A 24,268-nucleotide genomic window follows, 5' to 3' on the forward strand; every position below is an offset into this window, starting at 1 on the left:
ACGATCCTCAGCCTAGTTCCTTCATCAATAAAAGAAACAAACAGAACAAAACAAAATAAAACAAAAGAAACACCCTCCAAATCAACTTGAAAATAACCAGCAGCTTACCAAGAAAAAAATACTTTATAAAAATGAGTCTTGGGGAAGTAGAAAATGTCCAGAGAACAAGAGTTAACTTCGGGAACTTAAAAAAAAATATTGCAGACATCAGAATTAAACTTCCTTCCCAAAATAATATTATGGAAAAATATCAATCAGAGAATAAGGCAGAATAACTAGAAATTAATAAGTCATTACCCAAGTAATTCAGTAAACTGAAAAATTAGAATTGGCAGGGCCAAAGGCAAATAATATGATAATTCAGCTGATAAAAGGAAGAAGAAGAAATTCCCAGAATGTAGAAAAAATAAAAAGGGGATTTAAACATATGTGAAGATGCAGGCATGACAATCAATCTAAGAAGTCAAACACTTATCAGTGGGAATCCCTTAAACATAGAACAGAGGCAGGGATAGCAAGAAAAATCAAAGACAAATAGAGAAAAGTTTTCCTGAGTTAAAAATATATAACTTAAAATGGTCAGATTATCAAATGAGATAAATGTTAAAGGACTTTTATCTAGTCACATCCCTTTGAAATTGCACAACACTAAAATCTACTGGAAAGAAAAAAAAATCAGATTATTCACAGAAGAATGAGAAACTGGCTGATACAGACTTTTTATTAATATTACTGGATGCTTAAAATCAAACAATATTCAAATCAACTGTAAAAAAAATAAGAAAAAAAAATGGAGACAGAAAGGGAGAGACAGTCACTGTGAGAAATTCCTCACTTTTATTTTAGGAAGTTAATAGATAATGTTTAAAGTTAAGAAACTGAACTACTCCTTACAACCAAAGTAACAATCAGAAGAACTCTTAGAGAATAGTAATTATTAAAATATACTGCTTACAAAAATTAGGGGATATTTTACTGCTTCATATTCATTTAAAAATATCCCCTGATTTTTGTGAGCAGTATAGTTTTCACTGGGATATTAGACTGGAGATGGGTCTAGGGAGGAAGACTTGTATTTTATTTTGGTCCCTTTGTGTTTTGTTTTGTTTTGCTTTTATTAAGTTAGAAGAGGGTGGCAGAGATAGACTCTTGCATGTACCTCAACTGGGACCCACCCAGTAAGCCCCCCACCAGGCAATGCTCTGCCTGTCTGGACCCTTGCTCTGTTGCTGGGCAACCAAGCTATTTTAGTGCCTGAGGTGAGGCCATGGAGCCATCCCCAGCACTAGGGGTCTTCTTGAACCATTTGATCCATGTCTGCAGGAAGCAAAGAGCAAAAGAGAGCGAGAGTGAGAGGGGGGGGAGGGGAAAAGCAGATGGTCACCTCTCCTTTGTGCCCTGATTGGGAATCGAACCTGGGACCTCCACACACTTGACCAATGCTCCACTGCTGAGGAAACTGGCCAGGGCCAATTTTCGTATCTTTGTTTGTCTTGATTTTTTAAAAACTATGTGCAGGTATTAGTTTAATTTAAAAAATAATAAATTCACCACTTATTCAAAACTATATTGTATGCCAACACTATGATAACAATTTTTTAAGGCACTAGAGAAATACTAATGGCAGCAGACAGATTAAAGTTCCCATACTTTTAGACTTTATATTCTTGTGGGAGGAGACAGGGAAAAAAACAACTTAGCCACTACTGGCATTTTGAACCAGATAATTCTCAGTTGCAGGGGGTTGTCCATTGTTCGATACTTAGCAGCATCCCTGGTCTCTACCCATTAGATGCCAGTAGCTCTTGCCCAGTTATGACAATCAAAAATATCTCCAGACATTTCCAAATGACTCCTGACAGAAGGGACAAATTGCCCTTGGTTAGAAACAATGAGTATAAGGCTTGGCTTCAGGGCCAGACAGATCTGGGTTTTCCTTCAAGCACCCCCAATTATCTATTTATCTTTGGAAAATACTTAGCATCACTGAACATCATTTCTTCTTCTGTGAAATGAGGATACAAACCTATTTTGTTGGGATTTATTGTCCTACTCCTTACCTTCTTTCTTTTTAAACAATCACTGAGAAAATGCATGTCCTTGGCATATAATATGCATTAAATAAATTAAGAACTATTATTATTTTAATTTTAATTGTAGTGATGAGAAGGAGGAAGAGGAGAGCGGCTCGTGGAGTGGAGGGTGTGTGCCAAGGGTTAGTGAGGGATAAGAAGTCTGTGTCGTACTTGAATGCTTGGGTGAGGGGTCTGGTTACACTCTACAATGGCGCTCTCCAATAAAACATTTTGATTATGGAAATACACTATACTATATAATGTTATATAGTATATAATATCCTATGAAAAGAATATGGCTATGGAGCATTTAAAATATGGCTCATACAACTAAGAAAATAAGATACTAATTATTTTTGGTTTTAAATAATTTAAATTAAATGGTTGTATGGGCCTATGTGCTACCATATTTATTGATCAGCACAGCTCAAGAGAGCAAATGAGAACCACTGAAGGGAGGGAGAACGATGAAAACAACAAAGAAGAGTGCTCCTGTTTGGCAGCTTAATGGGGCGATGGTGTTCAGGGCAGGGAACCGATGAAGGCATTTCTGTGACCCTGATGAGGGTGGTGGGAAGGAGAATTTGGGGAAGAGGTGGGTCATCAAAACCAGAATGTCCTCAGTGGACCTATTCCTATGGGTGTTTGCGTTAATTCACCGAACCTCAACCCTATACCTGCTCAATGACCTCTGAGGTTGTTATTTTCTTTACATATACTACTCCCCTTCCATCAACATCTCAGACCAGAACTGGACTGACAGCTTCCAGCTCAAAGTTCTTCTTAATAAGCTCTTATAATTAGCCTAATATGTAAACCACAATGCTGGCTTTTTAACATATTTCTGCATAAATCTGACTTTCTGCAGCTATAATGATTTTCTTTGCTATCCTGGGTTCTTGCTGAGTTATTTACCATTTGCTTAAAATTCTGTGAAACTTAGAACTAAACAATAAATTCTCATTATTAATCTATGTCTCTGTCACATGCTTTTAAGTCATTAAGACTACATTTTCTGTAATGTGTTTAGCTTTATCTACTTTTCATATTGAAAAGTTTAAAACCATTTCAATAATAACTGTTATTTTGACTAGCATTTACTGAGCTCCACACCACACTATTATAGGACTCTAAACACAGGACTCTTTTGGGAGAGCAGGGTAATTTAGTGAAGGTCATGGCTACTTTGGAATGGGTTCTTTTTTTTTTTTTTAAGATTTTATTTATTCATTTGAGAGGAAGATAGAGACAGAGAGAGAGAGAGAGAGAGAGAGAGAGAGAGAAGGGAGGAGGAGTAGGAAGCATCAACTCCCATATGTGCCTATAACGGGTGAGCCCAGGGCTTTGAACCAGCAACCTCAGCACTTCCAGGTTGACACTTTATCCACTGCGCCACCACAGGTCAGGCCTGGAATGGGTTCTTTATCTTAGCTATCAAGTGCATTATTATCATAGTCCAGATCTAGGACAATATACTTAATTATCTGCTTTGACTGCATAGTAGGTTGAAAGTCAAGGCTCTGGAGTCAGAACAAGGATATGAGCACCATTTCCTAGTGGGGTGACTTGCGTAGGCCATTTGAAGTCTTCTAACTTCAGTTTTCTCATCTGTAACAAATATAACACGATCTGCTATTCCCATTCCAGGGACTGTTGCAAGCTCTGAGATGCCATGTATAGAAAATGCTTCCTGTGACTTAAAAAGTGGTACAAAATCATTTTTTCCCCTAAAATCTACATGCAACTTCTTAACCGGTCACATTATTCAAACAACTTCATAATCCAGAGTCCACATCCTGGGTCTTTTTGTAAGAATAATGTACAATGCAGAACTAAAACTACCTGTACACAGTGAGCTATAAATTATATTTATTATTCCTCTTTGAACTAATGAACTATCCACCACCTCGTAGAATAAAACTACAGCAGCCTAACCAGTTAGTTATATGAGTTACATAGGGCCATGACTTCTAAGTGAGATTTAAAAAATGTTTTTCATTGTTATCTCACAAGTACCAATGTAACCTTGTAAAGTCAGCGATTTTAGGGTTTTTTGTCTCCACTATTTAAAGTACAGGCAGTCTAGTTATTTTTTTTGAGAATTTAGAAAATCACAAATTCACTGCAGTATGCTCAAGATCATGCCAAACGAGCTGCTCTTTGGCACTGTGTAAAAATAATCCTTAATGCCTCTGGTTTGTATCTCATCCATATGACTACAAAATCTTACCACGAGAAAATTCTACAAGTAAGAAATATATATATATTGTGTATGTGTGACAGAAGCAGAGAGAGAGATACAGAGAGAGGGACAGACAGGAAGGGAGAGAGATGAGACGCATCAATTCTTCATTGCAGCAACTTAATTGTTCATTGATTGCTTTCTCATATGTGCCTTGATGGGGAGGGGGCTACTGCAGAATGAGTGACCCCTTGTTCAAGCCTGCGACCTCTGAGCTCAAGCAAGCAACCTGGGTCCTCCGCCTCTCAGTCTGATGCTCTATCCACTGTGGCACTGTATGGTCAGGTTATACTGTATTTAGTTTTCTTTAAAAATATTTTCTTGCCTGGCCAGGCAGTGACGCAGTAGATAAAGCGTCAGACTGAGACGTGGAGGACCAGGGTTCCAGGCCTCCTCCAGCTTGAGCACGGGCTCACCAGCTTAAACATGGGGCCACTGGCTTGAGTGTGGGATCATAGACACGACCCCATGGTCGCTGGCTTGAGCCCAGAGTTCTCTGGCTTGAGCAAGGGGTCACTCACTCTGCTGTAACCCTCTGGTCAAGGCACATATAAGAATGCAATCAATGAACAACACGGGGGGCCGTGACAAAGGATTGACACTTCTCATCTCTTTCTCTTCCTGTCTGTCCCTATCTGTCCCGCTCGCTGTCACACACACACACACAAAAATTAAATTTAAAAAAGAAAGAAAGAAAGAAAACTAAATATAAACATTGTTAACCCTGGAAATAAAACATAAGATCCTCCCCTAAAGAAATACCATTTCCTAAATTCTTACACAATATGAAGAAATACATTTTGGTTATAATATGTTAAATGGAGTAGCTTTGTGTTAACAATTGCCAGATGTGGATCAAGGTATTTCCGGCTGCTTTAAATGGTCATAATCCAGAGTCATTAACACCAGGAAAGGATCTGAGAAAAGTTGATTCAAACCTTCCAGGCTAACCCAAATGGAATCAACCAAAAAACAAAGAGAAATGATTTGGACATTGTTTTGAGAGAGAGGGAAAATTAGAGTAAGAAAGACAAGAAATTACCTTGTGCTATTCTGAAACTGTTAACTATTGAATAAATGGCTAAAGGGCATAGGCATGGTATCTAAATTCTGGAAATTTTACCCATTCCAGTTTGACAATGCAAAGAAGACTAGCACTCTCTATTAGACAGACTAGAGTTACACACACACTCACTCATACACAGCACTCATTTTCTTAACTTCCATTTGGCATATGCATCAAAGGCATTTTCAATGTAGACAACATAGGAAGTACTACGAAGCCTATGACCATGTCCTTTTTCTCTACAAGGACAGTTCCTAAATGTTCCTGAAGAAATGTTATCGATTTAAGTTAACTTCTGTTCATAAGAAAATTTGATATTTCACTGTTATATTTATTTTATTTTATTTTTTAGCGAGAGAGACGGACAGGAAAGGAGAGAGATGAGAAGCATCAACTTACAGCTGCAGCACTTTAGTTGGTCACTGATTGCTTCTCATATGTGCTTGACCAGGGGGCTCCAGCAGAGCCAGTGACCCCTTGCTTAACCTAGTGACACATGGCAACCCTAGGGTTTCAAGCCTGGAATCTCAGCGTCTCAGGTCAATGCTCTATCCACTGTGCCACCACTGGTCAGGCTTCACTGTTATTTTTAATTTACAGTTCCTAATGACACTGCTCAAGCCTACTTGGTCACTTAAATAAACAGCAAATTACAAAACAACAGGGACTAGGTTCAGAGACCTAGAGATAGAACCAGCCTTTTAAACAAAGGAGATATACTAGTAAGTATGAGGATATCGAGGATGTTTCATATGCGTTTGAGCTGTTTTCCTTGATGGTTAAGTAAGCCATATTTATTGAATTTGTTATTTTCTTAGATATTTTACAGCTGCAAAGTGTGGTATGGGAGGAATCAGACAGGTAAATGCTCCCAAGTTCCTGTAGCTACAAAGGAGCACAAAAGTGAGAGCCTAGCAGTATAGGCAGAAGACAACATCCCTGCAGACAGAGTCTGTCCAGGCTTTTGGGGAGCACATAGCCCCTGTAAATGCTCTGCAGAATGTGGGTGCTGTCATTAAGCAAAACTGTCCTCCGAAAAGAAATGATTCTACTGGAATAAATGCACTCCTTAAATCGGAGACTATCCTTAAATGTTTTCCGTGGCTTTAAGCTGCATCCCCCAAAGCTTGTATTAAGCTGTGAGCAGCCAGAAGATAAGATGTGGAGACCCAGGAGTTTTGCTACTATGCAAAGAGGAACATGAGAGATGTCAAGAGCTAGGGGGCTAGAGTATTTAGCGGGCCAGTACTACGTTGAACACCTAGGCAGAGAGGGGGTTAAAATCCAAAGAAATCATGAGGTGAGGAACAGAACTGGAGTTAAGACACACAGAATTGTGTGCAATCACATCCCCAAACCTTAGCCACAAGAATTCATTATATGACATAATAAGCTTTGAGCATGGGCAGAGAAAATGAAATGTCAGTAGCTCATTAGGGATGGCTTAATGGATTGTTCATAAAACAACTGGCTGGAATTGAAACAACTCAGAAGAGGAACAATTCTCTCTCTCACTATCAAAGAGGTTGAAAAGTACGTAGTACTTATTGTTGCACGTAGAGAAGGGCTCACATTTGACTTACTCCTCACAACTTCTATCATTTCTAACTTTTCTTGTCTAGACCTTTGTCTTCCAACCTCTGATTAAAGCATGGTCCATAGTCCAGCAGCATCAACATCACCTGGGGGCTTGTTAAAGAATCTCAGGCCTGTCCTCAGCCCTACTCTGAATTTATTAAGATACCAGTTGATTCTGCTGTAAAGTTTGAAAGGCTTATCTCCCAGCATCAATTCTTACCCCCTTATCATCCATTCTCTGCACAGCTGCCTGAGTCATCTTTTAATTTAATTTGTTTACCCACTGATTATCTCCCCTTCTGGAAGGAGAGTTTCATGAGGGCAGAAAAAGGGCATGAAGTCTGCCCCACTAATTCAGTCAGCATTTATTGACTGCCTACTACGTACTATCACTGACTACTTGTATCTGCTAGAGACCAGGATACAATAAAAGTAAACAAGGGCTTCTTTTCTCAAGTAGCTTTTAGCTACCTTTGAGTCACCATTGGGTCTTTCTGCTTCTCATTCCTGCTCCCGGTCAAGGAGTGGCTAATCTGTGTATCTGAATGTAAACTCAGAAACATCTCTCCTTGTCATGACCTCTTTTTTTCAGGCCCACTACCAACACCTCCTTTGAGCCTTCATTTTTTCCTGTATTATCACTCTCTGATAGCTTTCAAAGTGATGCTTTCTTCAATATGTTCTCAACTCTAATTTATCTCATAGCTATAAAATAATTCATCTGAAAATGCAGTTGAGATCATAATGGTCGCTTATTTAATACACGTATACACGCTATAGCTTCCCACTGAATACTAGAAAAAACAACAAACCTCGATTTGGCATTTAAGTTCACTTTCCAGTGTACTTATAAAGTCAGATATTTTCAACACTTTTCATCTCATGGTGCACATAAACTAATTGTTAAAATTCTGTGGCACATCAAAAAACATATATATATATATATATATATATATATATTGTTTTGTTTTACTGATCTAACAAAAAAAATAGGCATAATTTGGATCACTTTACAAAACGAAAATAGCAATTAGCTACCCTTTTGCTCAAAAGTGACTTAAAAAAATCAGGTGCCTATACTTGTATATAAAGATTTCTGGTACCAAGAATTAATCAATCATACACAACCTGATTATGTGACATGACCAATAAGATGAAACATTTTTACATGACCTATATATTTATGTTTCAAGACAGGGCATTCACAGTGGACCGCTACTGTTCTGTTGACTATTATCATTTTTGGGGGGTTTGTTTGACAATCCAAGGGGAAAGAGGTCAGTGCCCCTGACTAAATAGCCAAGTATTGTACTTTTTAAACACTCTTGAGGCACACCAGTTGATTGAATATTGCTCTATTAGGTTGAAATGAATGAAATTTTTACTTTGTAGCTCAAAAAGGGTAGAATATTATCCATTCCATATGGTACAATCTAATTGTATTCATGTACCTTTCCATCCTTATTTTCTAAGAATCCCCTTCTGTCCTGCACTCTAGAATACAAATGAGATCAGTCTATGCTTTTCAAACATGTTCACTTCCTTTGGTTCCTTTGCAAATGTTTGTTCTTTCTGGATCTCCTCCATGCATTATCTCTTCCCTGAATACTTCTATTCATCCCTAATACTCATCTCAAAAGTCTCATCCTCCATGATGTGTTTCCTGTTGAGTCCCTTCTTAATTGTTAGTAATCCTGCCATGCAATAAAGTCCCTTAAGAAATTATTCATGTGTTTCTTACAATACCAATGAGCCATGGTGCTACTTAAGGAAGTACTCTTACTCTGCTGTATTCATTGAGCTTCAAACGTGTTTTGTTGTATATACTCCTTTTCAACTAGAGAATCTTAATACATATTTGTGTAATTCTTAGTGCCCTCAGTTATTTTTCTGGATTAGTAAGTTTTACTTAAGGTTGAACGAGGTATTTTCTCACTGCTCATAATATGGTTCCTTGCTTATTATTTTGGCCATTTGAAACTTCTTCTGACATTATTTAAATTAAAAAATAAAACACCTCTGTAAGATATGGCCTCTGTTATGTTATTTAGCTCCTGAATTCTCTGGCTAATTTTCTTATATAAGTTACATAATTCAGTTGCAACCTCTTTGTAATGACATAGAAGAAGCTTTATTAATTCATTTATTTTAAAACTTTCTAATTTATCTCTTACATTCTTCCTTAAAGAATAAAGTTTGTTAGATCAAATGGAAAATATATATTAAAAATATAAAATATAGCAGAGCTTGACTATTATATTGAAGTACTTAAAGATATATTTACTTATACAATATGTATATAAAAACAAAAATCAACACGTGTACCATTTTAACCTATTGCAACAACATATGTATCATATGCATAAATAAAACATTAAAATAATGACTATGAGCCAAAAATTTACTAGAGAAAGATGTAATATGTTGTGGTTAATATGAAGGACTTTGGGCCAGACTTGTATTGATCGCCCAACTATTGTCTCAGTTCATTCATTTGTAAAAAGGAGGCCAAACCCATTTCCCAAGATTGTAGCAAGAATTAAAATGAGATAATGTGCTAAGGGCTTAGAATATTATCTGGTATACCATTAACAAAAAAAGTATAGTTTTATTAATAAAGATAAATGACAACAAGAAAGAATAAATTTATTTAAACTATTATGATTCTAGAAGATTCTTTATAGATTTTTAAAATATATATGTATAAAATGATGCCATATTTAACTAGTCCATAATGAGCAAGAAAGTGTTTAGGAAGAGTATGACATCATTTCTAGTGTTACATTTAGAAAGAGAGAGAGGAAAGGCCTCCTCCCCTCTGCTGCAGCAAAATCTTGGCTGAAGACATGAAGAGTAATAAACAATGTAAAGCCTGGGAATAGTATTTAGGAAGGTCCATAAAGCAAAACTCCTGCTGCAGTTTGGCATCTTTCCTCTAGCTGATGATAGTGAAAGGGACATTTCAAGAATTCTTTCCATCTTAACCTAAAACCAGAAAAATTCTTTTCCATAGAGCCTAGAGAAATTTCTACACCTAGTTTACCTGATCTTCTACCTGGTATTATCTAATTATATAATTATCCTATATTAGGGATTTATAACGAATATTTTGAGTAGCTAAATATATATATATACCCAATGTCTATTTTACAGTGCACAATCTCATGAAAAACAAGAACAAAAAAGTAATGAGGAAAATGTAGATTTTTTCCCATAAATTCATTTATCTATCAAATTATTGAATAAATAATTTTGGATTACTGTGGTCAGGCATTATGCTATGTGCTGAATGTACAAGTGAAAAATCAGTGAAGGAATTTAACATCATACGGATGTCCAAACGTTGCAGGTTAAAAAAATCTCATATAGATCCCTGACTCTCGTAGGGCCTAGTAGTTAGAGTCTATTTTGCTTTAACAACCTAACTGACTACTTGAATAAACCTTGGTTTATTATACAAAATCTGTCACCACACACCTAGATGAATTTTTAAATGGCGCTAGAAAATGTAGGGACCAAGAGGCTCTTGGTAAGGTAATATGGTACTTCTCTAGTTTTAGTTCTTTTTAGCAATATATTAAAGACTTCACTTATTGTAAAAACCCAAGGATTTTACAATATTCAGGAGGACTAGTGAATCCTTTTTGGTGATTTCATACATGATTCCAATGAGTAATTTCTAAAGAAAAGGTGCAATATATTTTCATGTATCTCTGAATACATGAAATGAACCTAATAGAGTAACCTATTAGATTTTGTTCAACACCCAAAATAATGTCATTTCCTTTTTTAGAGCACAGTGATTCATTTTAACAATTTTAACAAATTAGTTCTCTTGTGCTAAAATATTCTATGATACTGCCTACACTCTGGAAGGGTGATGACAGTGATATGTGCCCCTTCCGCCTTCCCACAATAACTACCCACAGAAGCCAGGCTCTTACCAAGGGTTTGTGGAACAAATAAATTAAGGTTCTCATAAGTACACATTTCAGAGAAAATTAAACAAGGACAATGCATTTAGTTTCCTACAACTGCTACAAATATTCAAGCTCACAGGTGTACACTCACATACTTCTGGTATTTCAGGATCAGTGGTTGAACATTAGCCATTTTTTCAAGTATAGTAAAAAAAAAACAAACCAAAACAAAACCAAAAAAAAACAAAACACCTTACTGCGTAAAATATTTTGGACCGATAGCCTCGAGGGGAAATACTATATAAATAGCAAGGAAAGACTTAAAGGACGTTATTGATCTTCCCAGCAAGGGAGAAAATGTCTTCCATTTTTTAAAAGCCAAATTACATATAAAGGCTTTATTGACATGAGTATACGTTAAAGTCAAAGATAATCTTACAAGAATTAAAGAAGAAGTAATCCCTAGATTTGTCATCTCCAATCAATACACATCCTAATGCTGAACTGGAAAATTAATATATTTTTTTTGTAAGGCATAAGGCCCAGGATCAATGGATTCAACTGCTTTCATGGCAAGATGAAGGATTACTTTCTCATGCTGTCAATGCCAAATAAACTGTATATAAAATCAGTTATTTTAATAACAACCTCAGCCTTTAAATATATCTGTTGCTGAAGCATCATGAAGAAGTTAACAGCCATTTATTCGCAGAACCCAACAATACTGAGTCATGCTTGGGCTTTCGTCTCCTGCACCCAGTCTACCTGGGAAATGCAACCCATTTCATTTAGCCACTTAAAAAAACAACACGTCTTAGCAGCACCTCCTCAGATAAAATCAGTACTTAGTACAATTCTCTTAAATTCAAATTATTGAATTTTCATTAAAATAGAGAATTGTGTACGTTTTTTTAGCTATTATAATAAAATACAACAACAAGTCAGATGTACTAATATTTGTTAATAACTTGCAATACGATGAAAAGACACAATTCTTTAGCTATCTCACCAAAACAGCCTTGGATAATAATAGCATTCTCTGCCTAGGAAAGCATACATGGTATAGACAATGATCAGCATAAGCTTAAGGATAAAGGACTAGTCACAGAGAGATTACTTCAAATAAAAACATTTCAATTCCGCCTTGATTTTCCCCCATTTAAACATCCAAACAAAACATGTGGTACCTTTTAATTTTCTGAATGAGTGGTTCCCAATCAATGTTTCGTCCGTTAGAGACAACAAACTGAAGAATCTACCGAAACAAAACAAAAGGAAAAAAAATACATATATAAATTTGTTAACTAAATATTGAAAATTGTAACTCACCAGTACACACATGCATTCCTTATATCCAGACAATAAACCTATGTCTTGAGATCTGTAGTACAAACAATGCAGTACTTGAATTTTTAGGAAGCTCAGTAATGAATTTAAAAGCATTTTACTTTGAGATCACATAAAGCAAAGATCCTTTGGAAAACAGATTGAAAATAAAGTAAAATAAAAATGTTTCAAACCCTCCAACCATTACCAGTGCTTTCGCCGCGATCCCACCCAAGTCTAGCCTGTGAGGATGGCTGCAGAATCCTTCTCCACGAGCATGATGTCCAGAGGCGGGCTCTGGCTCTGGCTCTCCAGCTCCAGACAGACTGCGGTCTGCCAGCCACCAGCTCCTGCCTGTGTGTGTCAGGGAAAGGGGAGCTGCAAATTAGAAAAAGTCCCCGCAGTGGCGAAAAGGAAAATAAGGCGAGTGGGAGAGGGAGAGAGAGCTCACTAGCCTCAGAATTTTCGAGAATGATGACAAGCCACCCAGCTCCGCCATCATTCACTAACAATAAGGTGCAGCTCTGGTTTATGATTTAGTGGTTTGCCGTGAGGGTTTCTGGTACCAAATGCCTGACAGGCATTTTAATTGCCTCCATCCAAGTGTGTCCCCAGGAGTCGAGTCTATAAGCCTATGAATGTCATCATCTGGTCTCCTTTGTGTTAGTGCCAGACACACACAGGCGCACACACACTCACAAACAGCTCGCGTGCGCACACACACAGTGCTTAAGCAGAGAGACAGTTTTCCGGCATATAGGATTACAAATAAGTTAGGCTCCACAAACTGGATGTGTCCAAATGACAGTTTATGGGAATTCTTATTATCTGCCTTAATGACAACACAGATTCTTTGATGTTTTGTCACTGGCAGATAATTACAATACTTGAAAACAAAGTATTGCATGTTGCTTATGACATTCCAAAATGCATACACTTATGTGTATCTTATGAAAAAAAATCAGTCCCCTTTTAACTGTGATAATTACACATTTGGAAATGTCTTCCTTACAAGGAAGAATGCAGCAAAAAAAACCCCAGAGGATTAGGAAACCCAGGTTGATCAGTGATTTCTGTGGGCAGTCAATTTTATTCCGTTTATATACAAAAGCAAAAGGAAGTAGCGACCAGCTTGAGTCCTGGGGCTGTACAGTCCCTGAGGCCCAAGGCAGGGAATTGAATCTCTGGCATAATCAGTACCCCCTTATGATAGCATCTGAAATAAACAGTTGAGTATCCTTGTTTTACCGTGGCCCTTACGTAGGGAGGCTAAGTGTGGAATAATTCTTTGCATTTAGTTCCTGGACAAAAGGAATGGGGAAAAATGTTAATAAATTAATTAATTTCTGAAGCATGATTAGCTCCCCGCATCAGTGAAAAAAGCAAATTCAGTGTGTACCAGAAGGACCAGCTGCGAGGAAGGTTGCTGGGAGGGAGCATCACCATGGTTACTGGAAACAGAAAGCAAGGAGAAAAATAAGGTGATGATAGAAAAAAGGGAAAAGGTCTACTGTGGAGGAAATTTAGAGACTGAATATTCTTGCTTCTTTTCCTTTTAGAAAGAATTGTCTCATATTTATACTAAATTTTAAATGCATTAAGATGAATTTGCATTCTCCATTAGCCACCTTTCTTCTCCTTTTTTTGCATCACTAGCTAATTTTGCTTTCATAAATATTCAAATTATGGTTCTTTTGTATGAGTTGGATCCTGCTGCCCCATGCCTCTGTCCATGTCCTGAATTCAAGAACACCACTCAGGAAACACCCGGTTTTCTTCCTTCACCAAACAACTTTCTTTCCATGTTCCCACATTTTCTGTGCATGCAAAACAGATTCTAGCAACGTCCTTTGTCTTTGATTTTTTAATCCTCCTTTTATTTGCTAACGCAGATCTTCCCTGCTAAAATGCGTTGTAATCATTCTGAGAACTAGCTTTGCTTAATCTCTGTGCTGTAATGTATTGGAGGTCTGAAGAATGTGGGGTAATTATGTCACTGCTTTTCTTCATTTCCAGTCTGGCAATCAGATGAATCAAGCATGATTGCCCTTCTGTGAACCTATCTTATTGAACCTGAACTTAATGGTCATATAGTAGATATTCTATCATTCCGGGCAGCATTCTGTCTGCAAGCATGAAATTGGACAATCGCATCAGAAAAGACAAAATACTGTGATTTGCAACCAGATGAATGAATCTGGGGAATCTCCGTCTAAGTGAAGAAGGTCATATGGAAAAAGGCAAGACCCATCTGATTTCATTCATATGTAGGATATAAAACTAAAAGCAACAAACAAGCAAAAACTCAACAGACACAGACAACCGTTTGGTGGTTATCTGAGGAGAAAAAGAGAAGGGGGAGGTAGAAGAGGGGTAAATGGGGTCAAATAGTATATGGTGATAGGAGAAAACTTGACTTTGGGTGGTGCACACACAATGCAACATACATATTGAATTGTACACTTGAAATCAAAATAAATTTATTAACCAATGGCACCCCAATAAATTTAATAAAATTTCAAAAAGGAAATTAAGTAACTATTGAGTTGGCCTCCCAAAGATCCTCCTAGTTATATATAATGTGAACCGTCCTGAGATTACCCAAAATAATGAAGTCAGAAAATTGGAAGCCCGGGTCAAAAACAACCACTGGGGGGTGCAATATTTGTTAAAATCTTCCTGACGTAGGCAGTAAAATGGTGACTAAGATTTTGACCTTGATGTTTCACTGTTTTTTGTTTCCTTTCTAAAATGTTCTTTCAATATTCATTTCTTATGACTCATTGCTTTCAGGTTACCTCATCTACAGGTTGGGCCATATTGCCTTTTTTTTATGTCTAAAATACAATTGCTGTGGCCACTAATATTCTCTGCCCCCAGCTATAAAATAAATAAATCACATTAAAAAATGATTACCCTAGGTAATAATTACAGAATTTCAGGTTTCAGTGAATCCTACCTGCTGGTTAGGATATTATTCTCCTCCAAAAAAGTGTCCCTTTAAATAGATCATTCTGGTAAAAGTCTATTTTTCTTCTGTGGTTTTGAACACTATGGTTAATTTTCAAAACAGTTTGTTTTAATATGCTGTCATCTGTTGCTCACCTCTGAGCATAAGAATATGATGCACAAGACGGTCATTTCTTCAAACATGGGTCACATTTTATTAAGATCTCAAAAAGCACACATAGTGGCCTAAGAAAATAGCACAACTTCTAAAAATATTGAATACTCTTTGGGAGCCATTTAACATGTGGGGATACCTGATTCATTCAGGGAGAATGTGTTGGCCTACTCCTTTTCTTTTTTCACCATTTGTTAGTGAGAAACTTTTACTTTAATATGTCCATTGTGGAAAAGGCACTGTATGTAAAATAGAATTCACACCTTTAAGTCTGTTATATCCTAGGAATATGAGATGACAGATAATTGAGAGATTTTCATGATTTCTTAGGTTTTTCATATTTATGCTTGAGCCTACACTGTGGTTATTTCTTACCCATCCTCTTTGACAATACTCGAGACCTTGGCTTTGCATCATTCATCAACTGACTTTTCCAATTTTGATGATACACTGACACATATTTCAGACACTTGCTAGGTTCCAGTAATTGGGATAAAAGGAAATAAAATTTCTTCCTCAAGGAATTCAATTATAGTGGAGGGAATACAGAAATCAACCTCACACTTCTCTTTCACACTTTGTTAAGAAACTATGTTTCTCTTACTTTGTTTTATCTGCTTCATCTTAGAATCTGATCTATAAGTATCTGATTTAACTATGTCCCCAAGTTCCGTTAGCTTACTATGGTGGCTCTTCTGAAAGAGCTTGAATTCATTCCCTAAAGGTACTGGTCTGTGTATTTGTATATCCCTCTTTAAGCCCTTTAAAAGGAATGAATAATGGACGTATACTTTCCTTACCTACATGAAACCTCTGGTCACATATCACCTTCCCAACCAGGGCTTTTCTGGCTACTACAGTGAACATTGCAAGCACATCCCTGCCACAGCCCTACACCCCAGCTATAGTCTCCCTCTTTGCCTAGCACTTAACACTTTCTCTCATACTGTATTTTATTTATTATGCTGACTATTTATTCCATGCCTCCCTCAGCTAGTCCATAAAGGAATTCTTTACATGTTTGAGACACTGATGTATCCAAAGCATCTAAAACAGTGCCTGGAAAATATGAGCACCCCCAAAAAAGTTTTTAAAGGAGAGAATGTGAAAATTACATTAGTCAATGAACTTGAGTGTTTAAGTCCAAGAAAAGTGTTTGTTATATTGATTTCCTTTTATATATACAGAGTGGAGCAAAAGTAGATTTACAGTTGTCAGTACATGAAACACAGAGTTTATTATTGTATTATTATTTATTAACTATTGCATTTTCCATACAAACAACTGTAAACCTACTTTTCCCCACCCTGCATTAGTCCAAACTATCTGATGTTGAGATTCTATTACTTTTTACCTACAAAATTGTAATTTCATATGGTTCAGCCTAATACCTGAAGCTATAAAGGATGTACGACTCAGTGGAGAGAGTTATATAAAATGTCCCAGTCTCCAAGCAGGGCAAGTCTTTAATGGCTGCTAATTAAAATACACATTTCAAATTCAATTTATGGCACCTTCCAGAATATTACATATTATTAGAGGCATGGCTCCAAAAACCTGTTGATTTTTTTAAGGCCATGAGGCTCTATAATTTATTTAAGGACCTGGAAATCTTCTAGAATTGTTGCTTGAATTCCTTTAAAAATTCAATTATTGGTTGCTAATCTCATTTTTTAAAAATTTGCATGAGTAAATGAATTCAACATAATAACAATGTCATCAATGAAAGAAACATGTGCTAGTGGTCCCCTGACTTACAGGATAAATAATAACTGGCTAGCAGTTTTAAAAAAATCACTAAACACCCAAGTAATACATTGATTTTTAAATTACTCACATGGTTTTCTTTTGTATTTTATAGTAAACTACAAAAATTAACCATGCACCATCAATAAAGCTGAATTTTTCATTATAAAAAATAAAATTTGAAAAACTCATGCAAAGAATTTTGAGACTAGATAATGGACAAACATCAGCAATGGACAAAAGTTAACCCCCCCCAAAAAAGTTCCTTGAATCACTTGACTCTTGTCCCCGATTTTTCTTGACATGATTGAAGACGACAGACTATATTCATTAGTTTATTGTAAACTCTAGCTTTCATTTACTTTTACTAGATATTCTGTGCTACTGAGCTGGACTCTTTACTTATTTAGAGTTTGAAAACAGATTAATATTGTGCAGGCCCTAAGTCCTATAATTATTTGCGATACTTGATATTAAACTATCTTTTACACATATAACACAGTAAAAAATATTTTAAGCCAAAATATTCAGTATCTCCATGGAACTTAGATAAGGAATGAATCAGAAATAAGTATTTTTATAAAGAAACAGAGGGGCCACTTGTGGTCACCTTTGACATTTTCCCTGTGATTTTGATTTAACATGGTCTGGAGTGGAAAGGACAAATGTATATTCTGAGCAAGTAAGATGAGAACTAAAACAGGGTAATTGGACCAATTTCCAACTACTCTTGAATCATGCTTTAATCCTTCTGAGCCATAACCAGAGTTTGGCTTCACAATTTCATTTTACACCTTACAGTGGTGATTGTCTCTAAATATCAGTTATAATCTTATCCACTTATTCAAATGTAAGGACAAAATACATCTCAAATTATTTTTGGATTATGCGCCATTTTGAACCTCAGGAATACTCATATTTCACTGGAAATGTGAGAGAACTATTTTTTTAAATGATACACTCTTGCTTTTATTTATTCCATCAGTGTTTTTATTTTACTCATCAGGATGAAACCAAAAAGATTATTTAAATGGAGACAGGAAGAGAGAGGACAGAAGGAGGGAGGGAGGGGAAAAAGGAGAGAAAGAGATAGAGAGAGAAAGGTTTTTCTTGTCAGTTCTCAAAACAAAGTTTGACTGCCATTTAGTGAAATAGCTAGTTTACAGGTTTTGAATGTCATAAACAATCGAGGCTTAGAATATGATCATATCTAAAGTTCTATTCTGCTCACACACTTTCACCAAAGTAAACTGAACTAAACTTCCTTTTCAAAAGTTATTTTTGAAAATAATCTCATATGAACTGCAATTATAAAAAATAATTGCTACTTCAAGTCATCAAGTCATAATCTTATTACACTTGAAGAACTTTGTTGGGAATAAAACATCTCCAGATGTTGAAAAGAAAATTGTAATTGTAGAACAACTGAAACTCATGCATTGCTGGTAGGGGTGTATATTAGTATGAACAGCTCTGAAAACTGTTTGGCAATATCTAGTAAAGCTAAATGTATGTGTCCCCTATGAACCAGCAATTCCAGTTCTAGATACATATCCAAGAATACTGAGTACATGTGTCCAGCAAAATACTGAGTACATGTGTCCGGCAAAATACATTTACAAAATGTTATTAGTAGCTTTATTTATAATTGCATAAAATTGGAATCCATTCAAGTGCTCAACAGTAGAATGAATTTTAGTATATCCATATAATAGATTACCACACCGAAAAACAAAGAATAAGCAAAAAAGAATTACTGTTACATGCAGTTACACAGATGACTCCAACAGGCACACTGATGAGTGAAAGAAGCAGACACAGAAGAGTGCACACTGCATCATTCCACATATGTGAAGTTCAAGAACAGATGAAACTACTATTCCGAGACCAAAGTCAGTGATGTTTACTTCTATGGGGATGTTTACTTCCATGGGGATTAAGATGGAGGGTGGTATTGATGAGGAAAATAAGGAAGAAGTACAATGCCTTCTTTTCTTTAGAAAGAGAGAGAGAGAGACAGACAGACAGACAGGAAGGGAGAGAGATGAGAAGCATCAACTCATAGTTGTGGCACCTTAGCTGTTCATTGATACATTGCCTTCTTGACACGGGTGGCAGTGACATGGGGGACATAATTAAAATGTATGTACTTTATTAAGGTATGCTATATCTCAGTAATAATAATAACAAACTATTTTGGTGCTATTGCTTTAGAAACTCTCAATTCAACACAAATTTTTGGAACTGTAGTGAATATTATTCCAAGGGATACTGGTATGAACATACATTTTGAAAGAGTGCCATGTCACCCATGGCTACAGAAGAGAAGGCCCTGTGATGACAGAAGAATGGACAGTTAAGACAATACTGTTTCTTTCACACAAATCCCGTGCCCATTGACACCTATCATGATCATTAGTTCACCTTAGCAATCATCTACTTCTCAGCTTCCAATCCAAATCTTACACTTCTTTTTTGGCCCATTTAAAGTTCTGCCCTTTTTTATACGGATTCCAGAACTTCCCCAGTACACAGTGACACAAAATTTTCTGCTTTCTCCTAAAAATCACTATGATACCAAAAAAAGGGAAAAAAGGGAAAAAGAAATAACCATGTAACGCCTTATATGGCCTTGAACTGGTTTTCAGTTGTTTATATCCAGTAATTTATTATAATTTTGACCAATTAAAGAAGCATAAAAATGGTTTAATAAAATGATTAAAACCTATAATGTGTCAACCTCTTTGAGCACAGTATTTTATTCAACAGCTCTGAGATTTATGAACCTCCATTTTACAGTCAAGAAACTAGTCCCAGTTGGGTTTCATAATTGCCAAGAACACACAACTCTGGGGTGGTGGAACAGAAATTCAATTCCTGGATGTCTGAGCTAATTAGTTTGTAATTCAGCCTAACACTTCTAAAGTATCAGAAGAAGCAGCAATAAATTAAACATAGAATTAAGAATTTTCCATTTTTCTTGTAGAGGTAGTTTAAACAGACTATTTATTACTCTAGGTGTGCATAAAAGAGCTAGTATTAAAAATAAAAATTTTGGCCCTGGCCAGTTGGCTTGGTGGTAGAGCGTTGGCCCAGTGTATAGATGTCCTGCATTTGATTTCTAGTCAGGGCACACTGGAGAAGTGATCATTTGGTTCTTCATCCCTCCCCCTCTCACTTCTCTCTCTCTCTCTCTCTCTCTTTTCCACTCCTGCAGCCATGGCTTGATTGGAGCAAGTTGACCCCAGCACTGAAGATGGATCTATTGCCTCTACTCAGGTGCTAAGAAGAGCTTGGTTACTGAGCAATGGAGCAATGTTCCAGATGGGCAGAGCATTGCCTCCTACTGGGCTTGCTGGATGGATCCTGGCAGGGGTGCATCTGGGAGTCTGTCTCTGCTTCCCCTCCTCTCCTGAATAAAAAAAATTACCTGCAGAATTATTTCAGATTCTATAAATTCATATTTAAATGATGTATATGTTTCAACACAAGCATTCTTATAGTTGAGGAAAACATTGTAGTTTTATTTACCATCTAGCTGGTTTAGTCTTGGAAGAGAATACAGAGTCATAAGTATAAGGTATATGTTCACGTATTTTTAAAAAGTGTTGTTTGACAATTTGTTTATTGCCTATTATTTTTAAATATCTGTTGAAATGAATCTATGTCTTAGAAGTATAGATTTTAATAGCCAATGCTTGTCTTACATAGTAACTCACTATCCTCATTTTATTATATCAAGAAAAAATTGATCAAATATCATGGTGAATCTTAAAGGTTACCTGAGACAACATTACGTCAATATTATATTTTGTAATGTATGTTTTGTTTAAATTAAATTTATTTATAGTTAAATTCTAAATGTAGGACACATTTCTTACAAATAACTCCATTCACTCCATCAAATCTTTCCTCAAATTTTATCTTCTCAATGGAGGCTTAACCTGACCATTTTATTTAACATTTATTATGTTTATTCATTTTTGTCTGTCTTTCCCCATTCACTTTTATGTTCCATGAAAGCAAAGTTCTTTGTTTTGTTCACTAATATATCCTAGGTACCTAGAATTAGGCATGGTAAACAATAAATATTCACTGAAATTCAAATGCATGAACAAATAATTGAAATTATAACACAAAATTCATATAAAAGGCATGAATTCCCTCTTTAAAAAATTCTTTTTTTTTTTGTAAGAGGAGAGGAATTAGTGAGAAAGACTCCTTCATGTGCACCAACCAGGATGCACTGGGCAACCCCATCTTGGGTCGATGCTCAAGTACCGTACTATTTTTAACACCTGAGATGATGCATTTGGACCAACTAAGCTATTTTCAGTAACTGGGACCATGCCAAGTGGCCACTGGTTGTGAGAGAGGAAGGGAGAGAAGTGGGGGGGGAGAAGAAGATGGTCATTTCTCCTGTGTGCCCTGACAGGGAATTGAACCTGAAACATCCATATGCCAGATCAAAACTCTCGCCTCTGAAACACCAGCCAAAGCCTTAAAAATTCTGAATTCTGAGCTCAAACAGTTGAGTAAATTCAGCTTCAGAAGTCACTAGACAAAATACTTGGTATAAGTTTTTCATTTAGCTTGAGTCTTGACTATTTAAATATACAGGTTTTAAACTTTTTATTATTGACACATTTGTAGTCATTTTGAGACCTCTCTCCCTTTTCTTTAGACTCTCAAAAATAATTATCTATATATTTATTTATTGTTTACTTTTATATAAATTCTTCTAGCAATTTTTCTTATATGTCTATGAATCCTTAGTTATAACTTGCATACTTATTTTTAATCTTTTCAATTAGCTAAAGGTTGATAAAAATTGCATTCTTTCACTGCTGGAGATACAACAAGCCAATGAGTAAAAGGCATTTACAGAGAAATGGGCATGTCCTAAAGGGAAATTAGGAGAACTAGAGTTTAGGAATTCTTACTCAATAAAATTTTCATTTATCAGTCAGTCAAGTGGAATCATCTTCAGGAGTCACAAATTTCTTGGCTGATCTTCCTGAAAGCAGGAAATGAACCTTAATTTTATCAAATGTTATAAAAAATCAAATGATATATTGTATAATATTAGATTTAAATTTCTGATTTCATTTTGAAAAATGCTAAACGGAATTATTTTATTCACTGCTTTCCAAGCTTTGACGATTAAGTTATCTCAACATTCTCAACCTTTGTCATTCCTTCAATACTCAGCAACTTCAAAGAACTGGAGAGCTAGCAGTGTTTCAGAGGTCATTTAGTGCCATTCCACTTGAATTAGGTAGACTTAACAATAGCATCACCATATTATTCTAAAAAGTTTTCAGTTTTGCAAGATTCGACATCATTTTCTTCCAATGTTTAGTATTCCTAGTTCAAATCATAAAATGCCTACTATGATGGCTTGATGAATGCAATAGCACATGTAGAAAAATTTCTACAAATGCATATATCAAAGTAATTTGTTTTGTGAATAGCTGAAATCCACATTTCAAAAATTTATGACAGCCACATTTATTCTCTCTGCTGTTTGGGGCAAGCAAACCCCATGGTGATGGCCACTAAAGATTACATATGAAGTTTCTTTGTCTCCCTCCCCTTTTTTGGTATTTTTCTGATGGGAGAAGCTGGAAGGCAGAGAGTCAGACTCCTGCAGGCACCCTACCAGGATTCACCCGGCATGTCCACTAGGGGGCGATGCTCTGCCCATCTGGAGTGTTGCTCCATTGCAACCAGAGCCATTCTAGTCCCAGAGGTGGAGGCCACAGAGCCATCCTCAGTGCCCAGGCCAACTTTGTTCCAATGGAGCCTTGGCTGTAAAGGGGAAGAAAGAGATAGAGAGAAGGAGAGGGGGAAGGTAAGAGAAGCAGATGGGCGCTTCTCCTGTGTGCCCTGACCAGGAATCAAATCCGGGACTTCCACAGGCTGGGCTGATGCTACTTCCACAGGCTGGGCTGATGCTCTACCACTGAGCCAACCGGTCAGGCCATCTTTGGCCCTTTGCTTCCCCACTTCCTCTAATCCCTGAACCAGGGGTGCACCAAAGGCAAGGGGAGAAAATTAACTGGCTAAGCAGATATTTATTTATAGATATTTTAAGTAAAACAATTTGTACAAATTATAGCACATTTTGAATATTTAGAATACATTCAATGGTACATGTAAATGTGCACTGAATTCCTAAACCATCTTACTGATAGAAACCAAAGAATACAGAAGATGGATATGAAATCCCTTGTGTGAACAGAAAGGTGAACTATGATGAAGAATGGAAGCATTTTATTGTTTCATCCTATCATCAGATTTATAAATTACAAAGATTCTAGACAAAGGACATATTGGCTTTTAAAGTTGAAGGAAATAGGCCCTGGCTGGTTGGCTCAGTGGTAGAGCACCGGCCTGGCGTGCAGGAGTCCTGGGTTTGATTCCTGGCCAGGGCACACAGGAGAAGTGCCCATCTGCTTCTCCACCCCTCCCCCTCTCCTTCCTCTCTGTCTCTCTCTTCCCCTCCCACAGCCAAGGCTCCATTGGAGCAAAGTTGGCCCGGGCACTGAGGATGGCTCTATGGCCTCTGCCTCAGGTGCTAGAAAGGCTCTGGATGCAACAGAGCAGCGCCCCAGATGGGCAGAGCACTGCCCCCTGGTGGGCATGCCAGGTGGATCCCGGTCAGGCGCATGTGGGAGTCTGTCTGACTGCCTCCCCGTTTCCAACTTCAGAAAAATACAAAAAAAAAATTGAAGGAAATATTAAACATGACTAATGTCTATATATGAATATTCTTTCTTAATAGAACCATCAAATTAGCTAGCAAGAGTTCATGTTGGAAAGACTCTATATAGCAATGCTTGATGCTACATTATATTTATGCAATTTTTCATAGTTTTGTGGCTCTTTTCCTCTTTTGCTTCTAATACCATACAAGTATTCCATAAAAATATTTGGAAAAAATTATAAATTTTTTCTAGACATTGTCCATTTATTGTCACTAGTGTCTCAAATGGACTGCAAAAATATGCTCTTTGCAAAAGTAGCCATTGTAAGTATCTGGGCCAATGAATCTGTCTGGGAGAGAAATTTTCACATCCCTAACTTTTCTTCTTAGACTGCCAATTCTTGTGCTTTTATTCTCTTCCTGTCCTATTCTCTATGGCCTACCTGTCTCTTTCTAACTCTTCCTTTTCTTTTTCTACCCCA

The 24,268-nt window shown here is 36.6% G+C and overlaps 1 protein-coding gene across 22 annotated transcripts in view; it reads right to left on the reverse strand.

The window, feature by feature from the left end:
* The window catches only part of MAP2 (microtubule associated protein 2), a 294,399-nt gene that overhangs the window by 130,339 nt on the left and 139,792 nt on the right, over positions 1-24,268 (reverse strand). For 21 of the 22 annotated variants that reach the window (XM_066233532.1, XM_066233547.1, XM_066233546.1 and 18 more), the window contains one exon: positions 12,069-12,136. The gene's annotated coding sequence lies outside the window, so the exon portion shown is untranslated. Of the gene's footprint in view, positions 1-12,068; positions 12,137-12,415; positions 12,836-24,268 lie in introns of those variants that run through there. The other variant, XM_066233531.1, reaches the window with a different exon arrangement.

Source organism: Saccopteryx bilineata, chromosome 5 (assembly GCF_036850765.1).
Source record: "Saccopteryx bilineata isolate mSacBil1 chromosome 5, mSacBil1_pri_phased_curated, whole genome shotgun sequence".
Lineage (NCBI taxonomy): Eukaryota > Metazoa > Chordata > Mammalia > Chiroptera > Emballonuridae > Saccopteryx > Saccopteryx bilineata.